The 15,729-nt window shown below is 37.4% G+C and overlaps 2 protein-coding genes across 11 annotated transcripts in view; one reads left to right on the top strand and one right to left on the bottom strand.

Annotated features, from left to right (window-relative positions):
• Window positions 1–15,729, bottom strand: part of LOC141394063 (uncharacterized) — a 917,654-nt gene that overhangs the window by 635,561 nt on the left and 266,364 nt on the right. The gene's annotated exons all lie outside the window — the stretch shown is intronic.
• LOC141394064 (cGMP-dependent protein kinase 1) overlaps window positions 12,857–15,729 on the top strand; it is a 39,521-nt gene continuing 36,648 nt past the window's right edge. For 2 of the 10 annotated variants that reach the window (XM_073967890.1, XM_073967897.1), the window contains exon 1: window positions 12,899–13,611. The gene's annotated coding sequence lies outside the window, so the exon portion shown is untranslated. Of the gene's footprint in view, window positions 13,612–15,729 lie in introns of all 10 variants that reach the window. The other 8 variants (XM_073967889.1, XM_073967900.1, XM_073967898.1 and 5 more) reach the window with 8 other exon arrangements.

Below are 15,729 nucleotides of genomic sequence, written 5' to 3' on the forward strand. Positions count from 1 at the left end.
TTAATTTTCTCAAATTTTCTTTAAGTGTACATAACCTATTTTTCACTCAAATTTCAAAACTGATTGATTGTTTAGCAATTACAGGTAGATATTTGCTTTGATATTGATAAAAATGCCATTTGCTTGTAGTTTTCTATTTCTCATTAGACTTAACCAGAGCATAAATATTATGAGGAAGTTGTGATGGAAATGTTTCTCTCTGTCTCTCCCTCTCTCTCCAACTCCCCTAACTAAGTTATTTGATCAATTTTAACTCCTCGGATCAATGTAATATTCTCTGAACATTTTAAACTTTGGGAACATTTCACTTCTCATTACTCTTTTACTCTTCTTAACGTATGGGAGAGAAAAGGTAAGTAAAAAATACAAAATACGACAACTTGATTTTATGGCACAATGGTTTTCTGATAAGAAAAAAGAAACAATAACAAAAAAAGTAACAACATCTAAGCAAATGTTAACTTAAAGAATATCAAAAATAATGACAACAAATAGAAAAATAAAAACAAAATATCAACAGCCACATTTAGAGTGGCAACTTAACACTATCAATAATGTTAGGAAGAAGAAAAAACAGAACAACAAGAAGACCGATTGCAACAAATATGTCTAGCTAGCAGCTAGCTATCAGAACTCATACGAATGCAATGCAAAGGTAAAACAACCTAGAGATAGCACAACAATATTATTGAGGTTAGTAGAGCCATTGACTTGAGTATTCTCACAATCTGTGTTGTTTGTATGTACACGAATTTCTCTGTGCTTCTCCTAAAAAAGAATTTCCTGTCAGAAAGAAAGAGAAGATTTTTGTCAAGAAATAATTTCCCGATCGAAAATTGATCAATTTCCTACAATTATTTCCAAGCGGTATATTTACTCTACATTTCGATGGCCATATTATTCTGCTCCGAACTAGGGAAATCACTTGCGATATGACTTGCATTGGAACAGAATAGTATGAGCATCTGCCTCTGAAAACCTTCGAGTTTCACGCGAAAAAATTTTAATATGAAACTGTTCTCCTAAACAAAAACAAGTAAAAAGTCGTTAAGTTCGGCCGGGCCGAACTTTTTATACCCTCCACCATAAAATAGTCTTAATTAAAATGGAATAATTAGGGTCCTTTCACAATTTTAGGTGAAACAGCTTTTCGACAATGGAACACAAATGTTGGGGCAGAGATAAAAACCCCGAAGGACATATGCGCCGTGAGTTGAACTTCCGTGTTATGGCGTGATGAAGTTTTTGCAAGAGACCCTGTAAGCCATCATGAATTAGCATTATATCTTTGTTTGTTGTTTTTGTAGAGCACTTAAACAACCGTGAACAAAGATATAACGCTAATTCTGAAGGCCCACAGGGTCTCTAACAAAAATTTCATCACGCCATAATGCGGAAGTTCGACTCACGGCGGATCTGTCATATGGGTGGATATACCAAAACATGGACATATGTATATTGACGATTATTTTTGAATAGACAAAATTGTAGCTAAAATTCTCAAAATACCGATCATTACATCTAGTTCGGTTAAAAATTGCAGCAAAAATTCTCAAATTACCGAAAATCGGGAGATACCGTTATATGGGGGCTATAACAAAACATGGACCTATGTTTACGATGTTTCATTGGAGATGTTTTATGACCACTGAGAACTTCAAATGTCCAATTAAAGCTATTTTGGTTAAAAACTGTAGTTAAAATCCTCAAAATACCGACAATTAGGAGGTATCGTTATATGGGGGCTATACCAAAACATGGACCTATGTTGACTATATTTGTTGGAGATGTTTCATGACCACTGAGAACCTCAAATTGCAAATTACAGCTAGATCGGTTAAAATTTTTAGCTAAAATTCTTAAAATACCGAAAATCGGGAGGTACCGTTTTATGGGGGCTATTCCAAAACATGAACCTATGTTGACGATGTTTGGTGGAGATGTTTCATGACCTTTGAGAACCTCAAATTGCAAATTACAGCTAGTTCAGTTAAAACTTGTAGCTAAAATTCTCAAAATACCGAAAATCGGGAGGTACCGATATATGGGGGCTATACCAAAACATGGACCTATGTTGACGATGTTTCGTGGAGATGTTTCATGACCACTGAGAACCTCAAATGTCAAATTGCAGATAGTTCGGTTAAAAATTTTGGCTAAAATTCTCAAAATACCGAAAATCGGGAGGTACCGTTATATGGGGACTATACCAAAACATGGACCTATGCCCATATCCTTTGGGATATAAATTTGTTGATCACTAGGAACCCTAAGTGCCAAATTATAGCTAATTCGGTCTGCAAATGTGGCGAATAACGTCAAAATACCTCAAATCCGGAGGTACCGTTATATGGGGGCTATACCAAAGAGTGGACCGATATAGCCCATCTTCGAACTTGACCTGCCCTGGAAAAAAGACCCTCGGGTGCAAAATTTCAGCACTCTATCTCAATTATTGCGGACGCTAGAGTGATTACAACAGACGGACAGACGGACAGACGGACATGGCCAGATCGTCTTAGAATTTTATCCTGATCAAGAATATATATACTTTATAGGGTCGCAAATGATTAGTTCGATGTGTTACAAACGGAATGACAAACTTAATATACCCTCCATACTATGGTGGAGGGTATAACAACTATGGAATAAGGAAACAGAGACATTGTTACGGTGTAGGGTCTAAATCAATGCCGTTCTTTGGTACTGTTGAAGTTACGAAGATTTTTGGCAATTCACACACACACAAGACCCGAACGCAACGAAAGAGCACACAAAAGAGAGCAAATGGTTTGATTTGTTTTTGTTTTGCAGCATGCGTGCTCAGAATAGTTCGTGTATTAGTAGTGGTAAGACACTCTCCCCATTACTAAGCAATGGCAAATGAGAAATAAAGAGGGAATACGTGTGGTTTGTTTTTACGCTACCGTAAGGAAGTGATCACCAATGGTCTAAATCATTCACACACACACTACCCGAACGCAAAGAAAGAGTGTAAAAAAAGAGAGCACACGTTTTGATTTGTTTTTATTTTGCAACTTCCGTGCGAACGAACTTACGAACACACTCTCAAAAGCTGCCAATATTTTGAATACATTCACGTTTTTGTTTGCTCTTTTCGTAGTCGGCACCGGTCGAAATTATTGCCGAACAGACCGTTATCGCTGGTTACGAATTTTTACGGCAATTCACACAAACGACGCGAACGCAAGGAAAGAGCGTGGAAGAGAGAGCAAATGTTTTAATTTGTTTTTTGTTCTATAGCTTGCGTGCATTCAAGCTTACTAACACACTGTTATAAATTGTCATTGTTATTAATACAATCACATTTTTGTATGCCCTCTTTTTGGTCGCCACTGCTCTAAATCCCCAAGCACCGTAGGTGATTAGTGATCTGCCTGCGGTCTGTTCAGCGATCGTGAGAAAACCTTTCCACATCAGTGGTCGGAAGTATTGTTACAAGCACACGCAAACATAGGAAGGTGGAGATAGATATTCTCAAGGGCAGCTCATTCTTGACCGATCATCAGGGACAGGTTGCGACTAAGACTCTGACAGTCAAGTTCAGCCACTTTACTAGAGAAATTCCTTAAAAGACTATTCATCGGGGTTATACCAAAATTAGGACCTATAATTTTTGTGCATAAGTTTTTTTTTTAACTACAAGAAACTATTAATGGCAAATTAGAGCTATTTTGGTCGAAAAAAGGTAGCTACAGCACTCAAAGTACCGTGATACGGGGACACATGTACCAATTTTTCGTAGAGAAATTTTCTGATTTCTTCACGCAGAGAAGAGATATCATATTCTAAGAACAAAATAGAACATAACCTTGAAAATACCGAAAATCTGACGGTACCATTCTATGGGGGCTATATCACAACGGTGAGCCCAACTGTTTAATCGTTTGAAAAGCCCTGGGCAGGAGAAATCCCGGACATTTCAGAACAGGAAAATGACTGTGGAAAACGGCAATCTACTTTCGACAAAATGGCAAAGAAAGAAGCAATGCAAGGCCGCTTTCGGGGTGATAATCTGCAACATTTCATCACCTTGGGAAGATAGGTCAGAGAGCGACACAATGGGCTCTGACATGAAAAAGGTGAGTTAGAGCGCGGAATCTTCTGAACAAAACTGGATATTCTGAAAGGAATTCCCTAACCTTAGGTAAGATTAAGATAGCCGTGACGTCCGGACAAGACTGCAACTTTCAGCCAAGAAGCAATAAACGGACAGACTGCGTTTTGAGGTGATCCACCTCAGTAGAGTCTGGTAACCTAATACAATGGGAAGTGACAAATTTAAATTGTCAGCAGTAGGTTGATGTGAAATTTGTAGCTCTCGGGGAGGTTATCAACAACATCTCAACTTCTTAGGAATATATCAAACTAATGCTGGTCAAGAAAAATTAGATCTCTCGTCCGACTTAACCGGCGGTGTTCGCATGGGGTAGCAAACCCAAGACGAAATTCATGATCGAAGTCTTTTCAACCAAAATCATACTTTTGACGTGAACAGATGGGAGATCTTTCATAGGGAGGAGAAGGAGGATGACACTCTCCTTGTGGTGGGACTCGACGATCTCCCCTACTACTTCAAAGTAGGAAGGATTAGAATCGCCCACGGCGAGATTGCCAGAAACTACAACGAGGTGGTTAAAGTCGATACACAAGAAGGTGCTTAAACTATGAGCAACTCCCAAGATGCTTCTTGGCCAATAGGCCTACTCTAGCTCAAATGAATTTCCATATGAATATGTGGCGATTTTCATCTACAGTAATATATTTTCTTAGGTTGCTATAACAGAAATTATGTTGTTGCAGTCAAAGATAGAAGTGATTCCAAGTGAATAGGTTTTATCCGATACTCGAACTTCAAACACCAAGTTGCCTCTTGTTGACTTAGGCTTTCCATCGATGGCTCTCCCTGAACTATCAGTAGGGTTAAATTTAGACATCTGTAATGTGCAGAGATACAGCTGAGGCAGAGAACCGTTTATCCCGGGACAGCGATCGTTGTCGTATATAAACCGATATCGCCCCCAGTAAATCAGATGACAAAGAAACTTTAAACTTGCACTTTTCGAATGCCCTAGCACTACCTCAGAAAGTTGGTCGGCAGGGAAGCCTCGTACTTCAAGAGGCGAACGCGTGTCTGTCGGTGTTCCAAAGTTTGCAGTTAGAGTACCAGCTGCATAAGAATGGAGACTCATTAATAATAGGACGCCGCAACGTAGTTAAGGCTTTTGTTGACAAGTCCTTGGCATTGTAAAGCAAGGCTGTGCCAGGGGGCCTATAAACGGCCACACACATTCACAATACCTCCCAATTAACCCACTGTTGACAACATTCCAGCCAAGTCCACTGAAAATTATAAAACTAGAACTGGCGGACATGTGAAACCCAAAATAGACTCCCTGAAGGATAGTCAGATGGAACAAAGCAAACAAATGCTAGTCCTTCTGAAACAAACAGTGGCCCTGAGTCTCAGTCAGGGTAGTGCTTCAGGTGAAGCTGAGAACAGTTTATCTCAGGACAAACCTGATACACCAGTTGTTCCAGAGACAGTTGTTGTCGATAAACAGATCTCGCACCCTGTTGAAAACAATAAGCCAGGTCAATCGGGAAACCAGGAGAACTGTCCATAGACCGAAGTTAACAGAATTAGACCTCTGATGCAGGATGCAGTTGAAGGAAAACTTCGACAAACGAATTAGTCTAGAATGTTCGCACCACTTCAACAAGTGTCGTTAATTGGATGGTTATGGAAAAGATTGTTTGTATTAGGACCCAGCACTACCTTAGGGCGTTCTTCGGCAAAGGAACTCTCGTTAATCATGATGAATAAGTACATGTTGATAAGGATTAATCTCAAAATTGTGAGCCAGTTCGAAAAGAGATACTCTGAATTCATCATCAACAATAACCTCAATGGCCCCTAAAGGTAGAGCTGGTAAATTATCGATAGTCCGACTATCGTTTTAATTGCTGTCGTAAGACAAAGGTTACATCGGCCACCAAATCAAGTTATTTGGTTTATCTGTCGCGAATTGTTTAAATTATGTTTGCTTCTCAAACCGATATAAACAAAGCTTTTACGACAGTGATCAATAGTGCGATTCTCTAACACTATTTTGAGTTACCGCCAAAATCGGTAAAATTAAAACGAAAATTTTTGAATGAAAAGTTCAAATAAAAGTTGACAACACTCTTGCTATCGGTAGAACTTTACGACTGCTTTTTATTCGTCGCTGACTTACCGAAAAACATCGGTAATTACCGAAATTTAAGCATTTTAATTTTAGCGACAATTGTCGGTAACTCAAAAAATGAGTTAGAGAATCGCACTACAGAACGATAGTTCGACTATAGATTGTTTGGCAGCTCTACCTTAAGGGAGAGATGTGATTTGTCACTGTCACTTTTAGTACATGCATTTAATCCCGCAAACTTCTCCGAATGGATAAGGGAGTTCAATGAGTGTATTCCCATTAAAATTAGATCATTGACATGGGGCATACTTTGTATAGCCGAGTACGAACGGGGTTGTCGACGACACCACTTGTAGAGAATTTTCACATGACTAAAATATTCCGAAAATTTCGTCATCATTACACTAAGGAGTATTGTCACCAACGTTGAAAATATGAAGTTGTCTGACCAGGGAATCAACCCCTGTGCATGCAGTGTCCTAGGGGGTTGTGCTTGCACCACGGTGGCCCGTCGAAGTACTTAAGGAATTTCGTAACTAAAAGTTAAAAGCAGTAGTCATAATGATTACGAAAAGTTCCGACAAATTCTATCGGAACTTTTGTAAGTAGGTCTAGTTAAGCTAACGAGAAGGGTGGATGGTATAGACATAGCTGGTTCGTATACAGATATAAGAAAAATGGAATCTTGCACTTTACCAATGCTGGAGGGTCACTCTAAAACTCTCTTCAGAAGCCAAGTACCTGTGCATCATTTTAAAGCACCAATTAACATGGAAAAGAAATGTGGAGAAACGTGCCAAGAGAGGTCCAATAGCAGTATATTCCTGCAAAAATTCCATTGACAGAGCTTTGATCAGAGGCCACAGGTCATCCATTAGAGGCTTACGATCATTGTATACTAACAACGTGCTTACTGAACTCTGGTGTGTTGGAATGCGTATAGTATTTATGTATACTAAATAGAATCCAATGAGCGGCATCAATTCTAATCACTGGTCCTACGAAGAGCACTCCTCAGACTGTCTTGAAAGTGATACTTGATCTCGATCTACTAGATTTTATAGTGCAGGAAATGACATCCAAGAGTGACTTAGGCTCAAAGAGCTGAATTTATGGTGCAGTTCTAAATATGGCCAGGCACCGATACTATGCGAATAGAACTAGCATTAAGCTCGGAAGAAATCAGTGATTATACTCGTATATCATCACTAATTAACTTCGAGCCAACAAATCTACACATATTCTACAGGGAGATCTGAACCCGAAACACCCCACCACTAGTCGGTGTAAAGATTTACAGTGATGACTCTAAAATGTGAAAGTATGTAGAAATGGTGCACGCGTTTACATGGATACCCTCAACCTGCGACTCTCATATACATTGAACTAAAATTGTAGTTAAATTGTAGCCAAAATCTTTGCAATCAAAACGGCGACTATATAAATCAATAGCCTAGTGGCCCTTAAATCACTTAAGTCCTACTCTATCAAATCTGCGACAGTTTTGAATTGCAACAACGCCTTAGGGATCCTAACACCATTCGTCATTGTAACATTGAAACTGATGAAATATTGGATGAACTGTCGTATCGCGTATCGGTAACTTGACCTACTGCAGGCTATGCAAACAAGATACAATCCAGCGGGTAATATTTCTAGGTCAATGCTCATGAACAAGAGAACATACGATCCAATATATTAAATCCTTCAGCGAAGGCTAGCCAATAAGTCTGTCTTCTTTGGCAAAGGTCTAAAATGGCTGCAACGGGAAGAAATTACCGCCCCACCCTACATGGTAATCGCTTTCTTTACTGTGACATTTGCATACGTTTATTTCCTATAAGACATTTGTTATATAAACAGAATTTAAGGCCTAGACACATAAAAAGCATGGCATTCTTGCTGAAGTCATATCTGATAAAAGACTAAAGACCAAGTTCGACTTAATAAAAAGATTTCAGAATCACATTTGAATTAGGTCGAACTTGGTCTTTAGTTATTTACCAGATATGACTTAAGCAAGAATGTCATGCTACTTATGTGTCGAGGCCTTTAGTTTTCTTTAAAAATAGTCAACGAACTTTTTCCAAATAAGTTCGGAGTACCCCATCCTTATAACAACATCCTACTTATTCTTTTATTTGACTTTAATGCAAGAGAGCATTAACTCTACACCATATTCTTGAACAAAGAGACACAGTTCAATTTCCTCTTTACATCCATTTCACGAACACCCATGAGACCGACCCGCTGTAAGAGCACTTAAACCAACACTTCCTACTCAACAGGCAAGCAACACAAGCACGAGAAAAAAAAACCAGCAGCATTAAAAACTTTTTCAATTTTATACGCCTTTTTACAGGTTTTCTATTTCCTTCTTTCCTGTTGAGTTTGTTTGTTTGCTTTTATTTTCTTGGCTTTCCCTGAAATCTAAGATGAAAAGTTTATATTTTTCTTGTCATTTCTTGGTACCGTGGTGTTGTCGTTTTTCGAGTACATATTTTTCGAAACGAAGAATTTCTTGTGTTTAAGTTGTTAATTTTATTTCCACTTTTGTTTGTCACATTCTCGCTCATGCTTATCTGCAGAGTGCACAATCTATGTTCGTTTCCACACACAAACATTTCAATTCTATGGCGATTTGCTTTGTTTGTTTTAAGGTATTTGTCTGTGATTTGTAATTGACTTTTAATGTTTACACATAAAAACAATTAAAAATCGTTCAAAACAAAAGAAAAGTTCCACCACAAAAAACGTCATCACCAAACGTAGAAATAGATAACCAACAAAGTAATAGATAAATTAAAAAATCATAAAGAAAAGTTAAATAAACAGCAAATAATCGGTGAAGAAAGGCGGAAAGAATGTCAAGATTTTTATATATAATTTTCTATAGAAAATTCATCAATTGCATTTTAGGACACAGTGGTGTATAAAAAATTTCCCATAAAATGTTATAAGCCACAGCGGTCTATGATTTTTTTATAACATTTTATGTAGGCCTCAGTGGCCTATGAAAAATGTTCTATAAAATTTTACAGGCCACAGTGGCCTATGAAAAATGTTCTATACAGTTTTATAAGCCACTGTGGCCTGTGAAAAATTTGCTATAAAATTTTATAGTGGCCTATGAAATATTTTCTATGAAATGGGCCACAGTGGTCTATGAAAAAATTTCCTATAAAATTGTATAGGCCACAGTGGCCTATGAAAATTTTTCTATAAAATTTTACAGGCCACAGTGGCCTATGAAAATTTTTCTATAAAATTTTACAGGCCACAGTGGCCTATGAAAATTTTTCTATAATATTTTATAGGCTACAGTGGCCTATGAAAAATTTTCTATAAATTTTTATAGGCTACAGTGGCCTATGAAAAATTTTCTATAAATTTTTATAGGCCACAGTGGCCTATGAAAATTTTTATAGGCCACAGAAAATTTTATGGGCCACTGTGGCCTATTTTTGCAGTGGCCTTTAATGAAAAATTTTCTATAAAATTTTATAGGCCACAGTGGCCTATGCAAAATTTTCTATGAAATTTCATAGGCCACAGTGGACTATTTTTTGCTGTGGCCTATAATGAAAATTGTTCTGTATAATTTTATAGGCCACAGTGGCCTGTGAAAATTTTTCTATAAAATTTTATAGGCCACAGTGGCCTGTGAAAAATTTTCTATAAAATTTTATAGGCCACAGTGGGCTGTGAAAAATTTTCTATAAAAAATTATAGGCCATTGTGGCCTATGAAAATTTGTCTATAAAATTTTATAGGCCACAGTGGCCTATGAAAAATTTTCTATAAAATTTTGTAGGTCACAATGGCCTATGAAAAATTTTCTATAACATTTTATAGGCCACAGTGACCTATGAAATTTGTTCCATAACATTTTATAGGCCACTGTGGCATATGAAAAATTGTCTATAAATTTTTTTAAGCCACAGTGTCCTATGAAAAATTTTATAGGCCACAGTGGCCTATGAAAAATTTTCTATAACATTTTATAGGCCACAGTGGCCTATGAAAAATTTTCTTTAACATTTTATAGGCCACAGTGGCCTATGAAAAATTTTCTATAAAATTTTATAAGCCACAGTGGCCTATGAAACATTTTCAATAAAATTTTATAGGCCACAGTGGACTATGAAAATTTTTCTATAACATTTTATAGGCCACAGTGGCCTATGAACATTTGTCTATAAAATTTTATACGCCACAGTGGCCTATGAAAATTTTTTCTATAAACTTTTATAGGCCACAGTGGCCTATGAAAATTTTTCTATAAAATGTTATAGGCCACAGTGGTCTATGAACATTTTTCTATAAAATTTTACAGGCCACAGTGGCCTATGAAAAATTTTCTATAAAATTTATAGGCCACAGTGGCCTATGAAAAATTTTCTATAAAATTTTATAGGCCGCCACTGTGGCCTATGAAAAATTTTCTATAAAATTTTATAGGCCACAGTGGCCTATGAAAAATTTTCTATAAAATTTTATAGGCCACAGTGACCTATGAAAAATTTTCTATAAAATTTTATAGGCCTATAAAAAATTTTCTATAAAATTTTATAGGCCACAGTGGCATATGACAAATTTTCTATAAAAATGTTACAGGCCACAGTGGCCTGTGAAAAATTTTCTATACAATTTTATAAGCCACTGTGGCCTGTGAAAAATTTGCTTTACAATTTTATAGGCCTCAGTGGCCTATGAAATATTTTCTATGAAATTTTATGGGCCACATTGGTCTATGAAAAAATTTATATAAAATGTTATAGCCCACAGTGTCTTATTAAAAATTTTCTATACAATTTTATAGTCCACAGTGTCTTATTAAAAATTTTCTATACAATTTTATAGGCCACAGTGGCCTATGAAAAATTTACTATTAAATGTTATAGGCCACAGTGGCATATGAACAAATTTCTATAAAATTGTATAGCCCACAGTGGCCTATGAAAATTTTCTATAAAATTTTATAGGCCACAGTGGACTATGAAAATTTTCTATAAAATGTTATAGGCCACAGTGGCCTATGAAAAATTTTCTTTAAATTTTCTATATAATAGACCACAGTGGCCTGTGAAAAATTTTCTATAAATTTTTATAGGCCACAGTGGTCTATGAAAAATTTTCTATAAAATTTTATGGGCCACAGTGGCCTATGAAAAATTGTCTATAAAATGTTATAGGCCACAGTGTCCTATGAAAAAATGTCTATAAAATTTCATAGGCCACTGTGGCCTATGAAAATTTTTCTATAAAATTTCATAGGCCACTGTGGCCTATGAAAATTTTTCTATAAAATTTTATAGGCCACAGTGGCCTATGAAAAATTTTCTATAAAATTTTATAGGCCACAGTGGCCTATGAAAAATTTTCTATAAAATTTTATAGGCCTCAGTGGCCTATTGAAATTTTTCTATAAAATTTTTTAGGCCACAGTGGTCTATAAAAATGTTTTTTTTTTAATTTTATGGAAAATTTTCTATAAAATTTTATAGGCCACAGTGAGTGGCCTATGAAAAATTGTCTAGAAAAATTTTTAGGTCGCATTGGCCTATGAAAAATTTTCTTGAAGATTTTATAGTCCACAGTGGCCTATGAAAAATTTTCTATAAAATTTTATAGGCTACTGTGGCTTATGAAAAATTCGATGTGACTTCATATTGTCTTTCTCCGACTTTCTTCATATGTTGACCCCTTAAACGTGCGTTTTTTGTTATCCGCGAGGAACATAGATCACCTGTGGTAGTTGATCACACAATTCTGGCGCCGGTAGGGACGCGCCCAGTAGGTGCATTAACAACACGCCCTTGGCGCTTTACTTCTCTATTCCTCATTGCACATTTATTTCCCCGTTTCTTTTTTCCTTTCTCTATTTAAACACATTTATTTTTCTGTTGTTGTTTGTTTGCCATTTGGCTACATTAAATGTTTCGCTTCATTATCTGATATTGTTAAATGGCTCGTTGGATGTCGATGTGTGTTTCCGAGGTGGGTGGTTGTTGGTTCATTCAAATACTGTTAACGTCACACAACTACCAAATGAAATTCCATTTCAATGCAATTCTAGGAGAAAAATACAAAAACTAAATGGTTTGGAATATTCATAAATTGGGCAGTAGGTTCCTTTGAGGAAAGGTAGGAAAGGTAGGAAAGGCAGAGTTCCATTATTTTCTCTTCGGTGCTTGGAGGTGCATGTTGATTATATTTTCGATGTGAATCCATTGGCATTCATTGCCGGCATGAATGCCACTATGAAAGGTGATTGTATTGAAGATATTGCCACATTTCTGTTGGTATTTGTTTATGTTACGTTCTTTCGTTCGTTGGCTGGCTGGCAGGTTGGTTCTTCGGTAAAAGTTCGGTGAAGTTCTCTTGGCTGTGTTGAGGCTATTGTTGTTGCTGTAATTATAGGCGACAAAAATACACACAATGTACGCGTACGCTCACAGCTCCATTTTGATATCAGTAATTGCCTGCTAGCCAACCAAGCAACCGTCCGACCGACCCCAACACCTGTAACGTCTTTATGTTCTTCCTACGGCTCCCATGATATTCCCTCTTTCCCTTTGGCCCCTTAGCAAACTAAAGTTAGTCTGTCGAAGTCGTAGCTGTTGTTGTTGTTTCTGGTATTTACTGTTCATTGAATTGGCAATTTAAATTGAATGCGTTAAATTAGTTGAGTTATCAGCTTCCACGGCGGCAGGTGGTTGTCTGCTTTTACCGTTTTCCGTTGTTTTTCGTCGAGTCGTCGTTGTTGTGAAGTTGCTCCCCTTTCACGTAAATTGCCGTCTATTTTTCTACTTATTTTTATTCGTTCGATAGCGGAATCAATTCATTACAATATTACGAAAGAATAAAAAAACACAAATAAACGAAGAATCAAAAAACAACAAAAACATCGACGCATTGAAATGTGAAAAATATGCACGTCACTGGAAACCGTAAAAAGGAAACCAAATCACTTGCGTTAGATTTTTGCTAACGGTAGTTCAAAAGTTCATAAGAAATTGACGTCTGTTTCCGGTCTCCTTATTTTATGTACGGATGTAATCGTTTGTTCCTTGACGCGATTGATGCTGACGCGCTATCATTGAGCCTGATTGGTAAAAGGACGTGCCACGCAAAGAGAAAAATAAATATTTTTTAATGTAATGCAAATTATTTCTACGAAATCCGTTTCTTGTTGCGTTAATGATTTTCGTCGCTGTTCGTCAAATTGTTGACCGGAAAGAGGAAATTTTAAGTGAGAATTTTCCGTTAAATGTTTTCAGCAGTTTACAAGTCAACCGACAGTGAAATCATCCTAGCTTCGCAACAACGTAATTTTCCGCATGAATAAAATAAAAAAAATAAATGTGGTTTTGATTGCGGTCGCTGCTTTTAAAAGGTGACTTCAAATTAAAAAAAGGAACATTTTGGCAAGATGCGCGACTAGCTAGACTATCCCAAAAAATATTTAAGTTGGAAAAGAGAAACCAAATGGATGTAAATAATGGTGTCTTCAAGAGAAATTTTTGTTTTAAGAAACTCAATGAACATCTCAGAATATCTCATTGTGTAGGTTATAAAAAGTCCGGCCAACCCTCTTTACTTGTTTTTTCTTTAAATGCCTCGTCCAAATTGGTATCATTTGAAACCAAATTTTATGGCGATAGATTAATGTTAATACGTACGTGGTCCCTGACCGAGCATTATTTCCATACTTACTTCCTTAGCTAAGAATGAGAGTTGATGAATATTTGTTTCATAAGCCGAACTAAGAAAAGATCTCCTCCAATCCTCCCTGTTTGCTGCTATATTTTTCCAATCTGGGATATGTAGATTTCTGATGTCTTGTTTCACCTTTTCCCTCCAAGGAAGCTTTGGCCTTCCAGATCTGCGTGAACCTCCATGCATCCCGTATTCTTATGACATGGCCTAGCCTTCGCAATCGTTGCATCTCTATACGTTTATCTATACTGATGTCGTTGTATAGCAGATACAGCTCGTGGTTCATACGACGTCGATATTCATCGTCAACGCAGATTGGCCCGTAGATCTTTCGAAGAAATTTTCTCTCAAATACACAAAGCACTGCCTTGACTGCTTGCGCTAGTACCCATGCTTCGGAACCATGCATTAGCACGGGCAGTATCAGTATTTTGTAAAGTGTTACATTTGTTTGACGAGATGAGGCTTTATTCCTAAACTGCTTACTCAGCCAAAAGTAGCATCTGTTGGCCAACACTACCCTTCTTCGTATTTCACAACTGATGTTGTTTGTTGTGTTTATAGCGATGCCGAGGTAGACGAAGTCCCTTACTACCTCAAAATTTTAGGTACCAACATTCACAGATGGTGCGAGATCTGTGGACATATTACGCGTCGATACCATCAACTTGGCTTTATCGCCGTTTACTGCCAGACCGACTTTAGCAGATTCCCTTTCGACTTTTGCTAAGGTGTCAGTTACTTTGTTTACCGATCGACATATGGCTGTTTGTGTATATTGTTCCACTTCTTTTGACCTTCGCGTCTCGTATTACCTTTTCCAGCAGGATGTTGAAGTGATCACACGACAGGCCGTCTCCTTGACTAAAACATATTTTGGTAATAAGCTCTTCGTAGAGGTTCTTTCCAATTTTAACTGAGGACCGAGCATCAGTTAATGTCATCTTACAAAGCCGAATGAGCTTTGCGGGAATACCAAACTCAGACATGGCTTGGAAAACTTTTGAAGGTATAGGGCTGTCGTAGGCTGTTTTATAATCGACAAAAAGATGGAAGGAGTCGATCTGCATATCTTGGGTCTTTTCCAGGATTTTTCTCAAGGTAAATATATGGTCAATGGTGGATTTGGCCTGTCTAAAGCCGCACTGGTAGTTTCCAATTATTTCATTGACCATAGGCTTTAGCCGCTCACACAATATGCCAGATAATATCTTATATGCCATGGGGATCAGACTTATGCCCCTGTAATTGGAGCACACCGTCATATCTCCCTTCTTGTGGACTGTACATATGATGCTCAAGTTCCAATCGTCGGGTACGAGTTCTTCCTGCCAGATGGTGCTAACTAGCTGATGCATACACCTTATCAGCGTCTCGCCTCCGGATTTGAACAGTTCGGCTGGTAGGCCATCGGCTCCAGCAGTCTTTTTATTCTTCTGCCGGTTTATTGCTACCTTTACCTCATTTTGGCCGGGCGGTATACATTCAATACAATGTTCTGGGATTGGATCTGTGGGATCTTCGTTGTCTTCGTTAGTATTTTTTTCAGCAGTTTGAAAAAAATATGTCCTTTCCATATCCCGAGCGCACTATCTGCATCAGTTACCAAATTACATTGCTGATATCTACAGGAGGGTGTGCCTGTACCAAAGCCATCAATTTGTTGCTTCACTTGTTGGTAGAATTTCGGACTTCATTTTGACTCCTGTACATCTCGATTTTTTCAAAATCCCGCTTTTCCATTTCTCTATTTTTCTTGCGGAAAAGACGTTTCTCCTCTCTCCTTTTCTCCCGA

The sequence above is a fragment of the Musca autumnalis genome, unplaced genomic scaffold (assembly GCF_047663935.1).
Source record: "Musca autumnalis isolate F117 unplaced genomic scaffold, ASM4766393v1 scaffold_2, whole genome shotgun sequence".
Taxonomy (NCBI): Eukaryota; Metazoa; Arthropoda; class Insecta; order Diptera; family Muscidae; genus Musca; species Musca autumnalis.